Source organism: Ursus arctos, unplaced genomic scaffold (assembly GCF_023065955.2).
Source record: "Ursus arctos isolate Adak ecotype North America unplaced genomic scaffold, UrsArc2.0 scaffold_24, whole genome shotgun sequence".
NCBI classification, from domain to species: Eukaryota; Metazoa; Chordata; class Mammalia; order Carnivora; family Ursidae; genus Ursus; species Ursus arctos.
The window spans coordinates 33,397,200-33,405,478 of NW_026622919.1; the positions used below are offsets into that span (position 1 = coordinate 33,397,200).

General features: G+C 45.2%; 1 long non-coding RNA gene and 1 pseudogene across 1 annotated transcript; both read left to right on the forward strand.

Annotated features, from left to right (window-relative positions):
* Positions 1-684: 684 nt before the first annotated feature.
* On the forward strand, positions 685-1,311 carry LOC125281052 (high mobility group protein B1-like; annotated as a pseudogene).
* Positions 1,312-2,889: 1,578 nt separating this feature from the next.
* Positions 2,890-8,039, forward strand: LOC130544764 (uncharacterized). The gene is made up of 3 exons (XR_008961315.1): positions 2,890-2,982; positions 5,643-5,745; positions 7,850-8,039. It is a non-coding gene; the product is annotated as an uncharacterized LOC130544764 (long non-coding RNA).
* The last annotated feature ends 240 nt before the right edge of the window (positions 8,040-8,279 follow it).

Sequence of the window (8,279 nt, forward strand, 5' to 3'; positions counted from 1 at the left end):
ATCTGTCCTGACTATTTTGAGTTTGAGCCCAATTTTCCCAAAGGGAAATTTCCCAAGGGAATAAATAGGTGGTCACCAGCCTGTATGTGGGTGGAAGGTCGGTAGTGCGGGGCAAAAGGTCCTTAGCAACTGCCTAAGCTATTAAAAGTACCATTTGATGTATCACATCCCCTTCTCCAAATCCATTTCCCTCAGGTTGGTTCCTTGTTCTAGGTGTGTGACTTAACTCTTCGGGCTTCAGTTTTCTTATTTGTATAGTTCATTTAAGATTCACCAAACACTATATGCTAGGCACAGGACTAAGTGCTACAGAAATGAAGCTGAGGGGGGCGCCTGGGTGGCACAGCGGTTAAGCGCCTGCCTTCGGCTCAGGGCGTGATCCCGGCGTTCTGGGATCAAGCCCCACATCAGGCTCTTCTGCTATGAGCCTGCTTCTTCCTCTCCCACTCCCCCTGCTTGTGTTCCCTCTCTCGCTGGCTGTCTCTATCTCTGTCAAATAAATAAATAAAATCTTAAAAAAAAAAAAAAGAAATGAAGCAGAGGAAAACCCGGGTAAAGCCTGTGGATAACTTTATCTAGACAGCCATTGCGGTACATTGAGCTTCACAGAAATAGCACCAGGGCACCTGAGAGCCAGATGGGCACTGGGTGACTCTGAGCCTCACGGAGGAAAAATAATTAAACATGGACAAAGGAGATCCTAAGAAGGATCTTGAGAGGCAGAAAACATCCTGTGCAGTCTTTCTGCAAACTTGCTGGCAGGGATACAAGACAAAGTGCGAAGATGCTTCCGCCGACTTCTCAAAGTTTTCTAAGTAGTGCTCAGAGTGGAAGACGTGGCTTCTAAAGAGAAAGGGGAATTTGAACACATGAGAAAGACTGCCAAGGCTCATTATGAAAGAGACATGAAAACCTGTATCCATACGTCCTAAAGGGGAAATAATAGGGAAGTTCAAGGATCCCTATGTATCCAAGAGGCCTCCTTTGACCTTCACCTTGTTTTGTTCTGAGTATCCTCCAAAAATCAAAGGGGAACATCTGGGCCTGTCCATTGGTGCTGTTGCACAGGACCTGAGAGAGATGTGGGGTAACGCTGCTGCAGGTGACAGGCAGCCTCCTGAGCAGACAGCCGCTGAGCTGAAGGAAAAGGAGGAAAAGGATCTTGCCGGGTACCGAGCCGCAGGGAGCCTGACGCGGCAGAAACGGGAGTCATCCGGGGCTGAAAAAAGCAAGAAAAAGAAGGAAGGCCGGGAAGATGATGATGATGGTGGAAAAGCTGGTTCTAGCACAGCTTTTTTTTCTTGTCCATAAAGCATTTAACCCCCCTAAACCCCACTCACTCCTTTTAATGAAAAAAATTGTAAGGCTGTGTAAGATTTGTTTTTAAACTGTACAGTGTCTTTTTTTAAATAGAGTTTACACACTACCGAATGTGTCTTTAGCTAGCCTTGTCCCCATGGTATTTTCAATAGCTACTAACCTGCACCCTAGGTGCAGTCTGGGCATGGAAATTCGAAGCAGGTTCTTGTTGGTGCACAGCCCAAATCAGATATATACGGGAATAATAGGTTTTTCATCTTCAGTTGTTTCTGATGTAGCTTATATGAAATAATTGTTTTTCTGTTCACTCTGTAGTTGCAAAAAAAAAAGTTGCCGCTGTTTTGTTGACATTCTTTTTTTTTTTAAGATTTTATTTATTTATTTGAAAAAGAGAAAGTGTGGCACGTGAGCAGGGGCAGAGGGAGAGGGAGAAACAGACTCCCCACTGAGCAGGGAGCCTAGGTGCAGGGCTCAATCGGAGGACCCCAGGATCAGGATCTGAGCCAAAGGCAGACACTCAACCAATTGAGCCACCCAGGTGCCCCTGTTTTGTTGATACTCTGAATGCTTCTAAGTAAATACAATTTTTAAAAATGTATCATCCTGGGGCGCCTGGGTGGCACAGCGGTTAAGCGCCTGCCTTCGGCTCAGGGCGTGATCCCGGCGTTATGGGATCGAGCCCCACATCAGGCTCCTCTGCTGGGAGCCTGCTCTTCCTCTCCCACTCCCCCTGCTTGTGTTCCCTCTCTCACTGACTGTCTCTATCTCTGTCAAATAAATAAATAAATAAAATCTTTAAAAAAAAAAAGTATCGTCCTTTTATGAAAAGGAGTCGGGAGCTTTTCTTCTTGAGGGGAAGTCTTTTGCTTTTGCCCATTTTGGATCACATGAATTATTTACAGTATTTATCTTTTCATATAGTTAGCTGATAAGAAGCTCTTGTCTACACAACTGCATATATTGAGGGTAATAAAATTTGAAATCAGTTGGAAACAAAAAACAAAAAACCGCCTCTATCTAAGGGCAATGGCAAGCCGTAAAGTATTTTTAGGAGGGAACAGGGCTGGACTGATCAGACTTGTGTTTTAAAAGATGACTAGTGGTGGTGGGTGGGAAGATTCTGAGGTGAAGAGTGGCAGCAGGAAGACCGCTTATGAAGGCAGGGAAATGATTAGAATAGTGTTTAGGAGAAGTGGAGTAGGAAAGAGGCAGAGCAGAAGTTAAGCACATTTCTGGGCAGGAATATGATAGACATTTGTCATTTTCACCCTCTGGGTCCGCTCCCCTTTTTCATGTTCAGAAAAGTTTATAGTTTTAGGGGAAAGAATCATTCCCACTGAGTATTTTGGTGGGACTGTCAGGGAAGGGGCTCTGTCCATCCCCGGCCAAGAAAGCCCATATTAGATGCTCTCTTCCCAGAATTCTAATCTTGAGCGTAATGGCAGAAAGAAGGAAGGAATGTGAGTTTAATCATCTTCTTTGGGCCTCAGCTTCCTTACCTGTACATATCATTTAAGATTGGTAGGTAACATTCTCATACTACGTTTCTGCAGTCCTCATGCCCTGAAGGAGTTATTCACCTGCACCGACTGCTTGGCTCCCCAGAACTGCTCCAGCCTCCATCACTTCTAAGCCTGGATCTTCAGCCTTTCCTACAAGTTGGTGAGTGGGTCCGTCCTTCCAATACAACCCCTCTCTGCTTAAGCCAGCCAGCGGTTCTTTTCAGTCATGACAAGACTGAAGTTGGAAATACAGGAGCTGAAGATTTAAAACCCATCGATGCATGGTGGGAGGTTACATTGGTAGTTGATAAGGCCACTAAAGAAGAATTCATAGAAAGAGAAAAGAAGGAGACCAAGAAGAGAGTCTGGAGGGTGTGGAAAAGAGGAAAGGATACCAGCGATGCAGCCTAAGAGTCCGTTAGAGTTGGCCAAGACAGAGTGCGGTCCTGGCAGAAAAAGAACTTTCAGAGCAAAGGAGAGTTCAGCAGTGTAAAATACTGGCAAGACTCTTAAGGAGGAGGATGTAAATGATTAGGGGAGGGGGGCAATTCGAGGTCACTGGGACCTTAGGAAGAGCAGATCAAGTGCAGGGAGAGGCAGCTACCTGCTTCCCAGACTGTAGGAGGATCAAATGAGCTGGCTCTAGTAAACGAGGAGGGGCCACCAAGTAAGAGAGGCAGGCGCTCTGGTTCCTCTGGGCTTCTGGAAAGAGCAGTAGTTCTGGTCTTCTATATTATCCTTTCCTCTTTTGCGCAGTGACTAAAATTTGCCAGCAAGCCCCCACGCACCACTGGAGCCCTCACGCACCCAGGGGACTTGTCCTGGGGGGACTCTGTCTGAGACTCACTTAGCAGCCCAGGGGCCCAGCTAAGAGGCTGAAGATAGCCCTGCCATCATCCTGGATTCCACTCCTGCTGCTTTAGAGTCAAATATCCTCCTTGCATCTGGCAATCACAGCCAGATGCAAAGGAAAAACCGAGATAACCACTGTCAACATTTTGCCAGATTACCTTCTTTCTTTCTTTACTTTTAAAAAATATATATGTTTTAAATTACAAAACAAAATAGGTCTAGCAAAGCCAGTCATTGGTTTTTCAGATGAGGGTTGTTTTGACGAATACGGTTTGTGTAACTTTAAGAATTGGTGCCCAATTTTTATAATTTTTCAGGATTTTCTTTTTTCTCCCTAATTAATATTTAGTCCATTACTTATGCTCTTGACTACTTGTAAGGGCAAAGAGTTGGAACAGCAGAAATGTTACTTAATTAAATTATGGACACTTACCATAGTGTATGTATGGTGTGATTGAAATTTTGCAAACAATTAATTATATCTGCAGGGACCCACAGCCAGGTGCTATTGGCAGTTGTCTCAGACAGGGTAAGATTGTGGATGTTCTTCTTTATTTTCTTTGGCTTATGTTTTTCTTTGGTTTGCATGTAAATTTTTCTATAATGAGTACGTATCGCTATTTTAATAAGAGAAATAGGAACAATAATGATAACTAATAGCTAATTGTAAACACCGTGTGTCAGGATGCTAAACACTTGATATAAGTTCCCTTGCTGAAAACAACAACATAACATAAACACTATTATCCACTTTTTAAATTTTATTTTTTTAAGATTTTATTTATTTATTTGACGGAGAGAGAGAGAGCAGCAGAGGGAGAGGGAGAAGCAGACTCCCCACTGAGCAGGGAACCTGATGGGGGACTCGATCCCAGGACCCTAGGATCATGACCTGAGCCGAAGGCAGACAATTCACCCACTGAGCCACCCAGATGCCCATATCCACTTTTTAAAAAAGATTTATTTCTTTATTTGGGGTGGGGGGGGGACATATGTGTACATGTGAGCAGAGAAAGAGGGAGAACGAGAATACCAAGCAGACTCCCCACTGAGCGAAGAGCCCAGTGTGGGGCTTGATCCCACGACCCTGAGATCATGACCTGAGTGGAAACCAAGAGTCAGGTGCTCAACCAACTGAGCCACCCAGGTGCCCCACTATTATCCACTTTTTAAAACAAATTTTTTATTTTAGAGTAGATTTACAGAAAAGCTGCAAAGATAGTACATAGACTTCCCGTACAGCTCGCACTAGTTTCCCCGATTGTTAACATCTTACATTAATATGGTGTCATCGTCACAACTAATGGATTGATGTTGGTACATTATTATTAACTATGGTCCACACATACTTTACTCAGATTTCCTTAGTTTTAACCTAATATCCTCTTTCTGCTCCAGGATCCTGTCCAGGATATCACATCACATGTAGTCATGTCTCCTTAGGCCACTCTTGGCTGAGACCCTTTCTCCGCGTTTCCTTGTTTTTGACGCCCTTGACAGTTTGAAGGAGTGCAGTCAGGTGTTTTGTAGAACATCCCTTGATTGGGGTTTGTCTGATGTTTCCCTCATGACTAAACTGGGCTTATGGGTTTGGGGGAGGAAGGCCCCAAGGTGAAGTGCCCCTCTCATCGCATCCTGTCAAAGGTTTATATTATCAAGATGACTTTTCACTAATGATGTTGACCTTGACCACCTGGCTGAGGTAGTATTTGCTAGGTTTCGACTGTGAAGTTCCTCCTTTCTCCCCTGCCCTGCAGTAGCTGGAAGAGTCACTGTGCGCAGCCCACGCGTCAGGAGTGAGGTTATGCTCGCCTCCTTGAGGGAAGTGCATCTACATATGTTATTTGAAATTCTCCTCTATTTATATATTCAGTCACTTATATTAGTACCACCTCATGGATACACATTTTATACTTTGAGTTAAAACCCAATTCTATGTTACTTATTTTGTCCCTCAAATTGTTCCAGTTCTGACCACCAGGCGCTCTTCCTCTGGCTGGTTTGTTGTCCCTTTGACATCCCGTCGTTATTATCCAGCTCTTACAGATGAGAAAACTGAAGCCAAGAGAAGGTGAGTAACAGCCCCAGAGTTGTACTGCCGGTCAGTAGGGTCTCTTTCTAACTTCTGGGCAGAAAGTATGGCCACTAGAGTCCACTGCCTCCTTGAAAAAAAATTGCACACACACATGCATACGGATATAGTTGACCCTTAACACGAATTTGAACTGTGCATGTCCACTAGTACGTGGATTTGTCTTTCTTTGATAAATACAGCACAATGCTCTAAATCTATCTTCTCTTCCTTACAATTTTCTTAGTAACATTTTCTTTAGCTTACTTTATTGTAAGACTACAATATATAGTATATATAACAAGCAAAACAGGTGGGGGCACCTGGGTGGTTCAGTGGGTTAAGCATCTGCCTTCGGCTCAGGTCATGATCCCAGGCCCCTGGGATCGAGCCCCGCTTTAGGCTCCCTGCTCAGCGGGGAGTCTGCTTCTCGCTCTGCCTGCCGCTCCCCCCTGCTTGTTCTCCCTCTACCCCTCTCAAATAAAGAAATAAAATCTTAAAAAAAAATATGTGTTAACTGACTATGTTATCAGTAAGCCTTCTGGCCAACAGTAGGTAATTAATAGTTAAGTTTTTGGGGGGAGGCAAAAGTTATTGGTAGATTTTCGACTGTGCAAGGGTGAGCACATGTAACCTAACCTCCATGTAGTTCAAGGGCCCAGGGGTCACATGTGCTGTATGAAGTTAGCCTGGGGAAGGGATGTCGGAGCGCGCTCTGTGTAGCTGGCCTAGTGCAGGGTGGTTCGCATCGTGGTGGTGAAGTGATGAACACTTACACCCACAGCTGCTGTTTTGGAAGTATTCACATGTATAGTTCCTTTTGAAGTGATTTTGCAACCCTTTGGATATCTTTAAGCATTTCTGTCCATCTTTTCAAGGTGTTTTAAATCTTTTATTTTTTATTTATTTATTTTTTCAATGACTTTTTAAAAAGATTGCATTTATTTATTTATTTTAGAGAGAGAGGGCATGAGTACGAGTGCGGGGAGGGGCAGAGGGGCAGAGGCAGAGGGAGGGAGAATCTCCAGCACACTCCATGCTGAGCACAGAGCCTGACACGGGGCTCAGGCTCACGACCCTGAGATCACCACCTGAGCCGAAACCAAGAGTCAGATGCTTAACCGGGTGACTGAGCCACGCAGATGCCCCTAAGTCTACTTTTTAAATTTCCAATTCTTTTGTAGCTATTTCTTCTCTATGTTTTACATATTAGCACAAATTTGGAATAACTGAAATGTCCAGTAATAAACATTAACTGGAACAAAATTAAATACCTAACAACAAAAACTTGTGGGAACAAACTAGATGTTTTCTCCCACACATGTGCATGAAGAGAAACCCATAGCCAAAGATTATAGATTAAGAGAAATGAGAAAAGTTTTGTAAGTGGAAAAAAAATCTTTTCCAAACTCCTCAATTCCTAAACACTTCTGAACTTTTTTTTTTAAAGATTTTATTTACTTATTTGAGAGAGAGTGAGAGCGAGAGAGATCACAGAGGGAGAGGGAGAAGCAGACTTGCTGCTGAGCAGAGAGCCCAGCGTGGGGCTCAATCCCAGGACGCTGGGATCATGACCTGAGCTGAAGGTAGACGCTTAACTGACTGAGCCACCCAGGTGCCCCTAAAAGCTTCTGGATTTCTATGCGGCTGTACAGCTCCTGCCCCTTCTGTGTGAGGGCTACAAAAGAAAGTAGGATCCTCAAACGAAAGCTCCATGTGCTGCCCAGCGCCATGTTGCCCGCCACTCCCCATCCCCTCTTCTCCATGCTCCAATGGTACCTGGCTGTTTGTAACCCCACAAGAGTTATCCTCTTGCCTCCTGTTGACCACCTGGGGAACCCCTATGTCCACACACACAGGAGACTACTCTGTGGGTTGGTGCTCCCTAACTTTTGAGTTTTCCAAAACCCAGTCACGCCCTTCATCTCCCCTGACCCTCACAACAGCCCTGTGAGGAAGGCAAGAGCAGACACTGCTGCCCGGAGGAGGAATGAAGAAACTGAGGCACAGATGTTAAGTGACCAAGTGAGAAGCAGAGTCAAGCAGAACTAGAACCCAAGTGTCCCCCTTCAAATCCAGTGTTCCTCCCTAACCCTTGCTGCAGCTGCTCCCTGCTCTGGACATTCCTCGTGGGAGATACCGACTCAAGAGGTTGCCTGACTCTCAGCGTGTTGGGGCGGGTGCCTGGGCCCTGCTTCAAAGGCAGTTGTCTCCTTACATCTGCTGACAAAAGAGGAAGCAGAAGAGAGCGGAGGAGTCCCAAGCGTCTCCCCTCTGATGACAATGTCAAGGCCAGGACCGAAGTAGGTAGGACAAAAACCAATGCCAGGGCCTACACCATGGGGTCCACAGGTACAGCGCCAGAGAGCCTGGACCAGGGTTTCTCGGCCTGGACACAGGCTGACGTTCAGGGCTGGACGGTGCTTTGTTGTGGGGCGGTCCTGCACATTGCAGGGTGTTCAGCAGCGTTCCTGGTCTCATTCCCACCCGAGATAAAAACCAAAAATGTCTCCGAGTATTGCCAAATGTCCCTT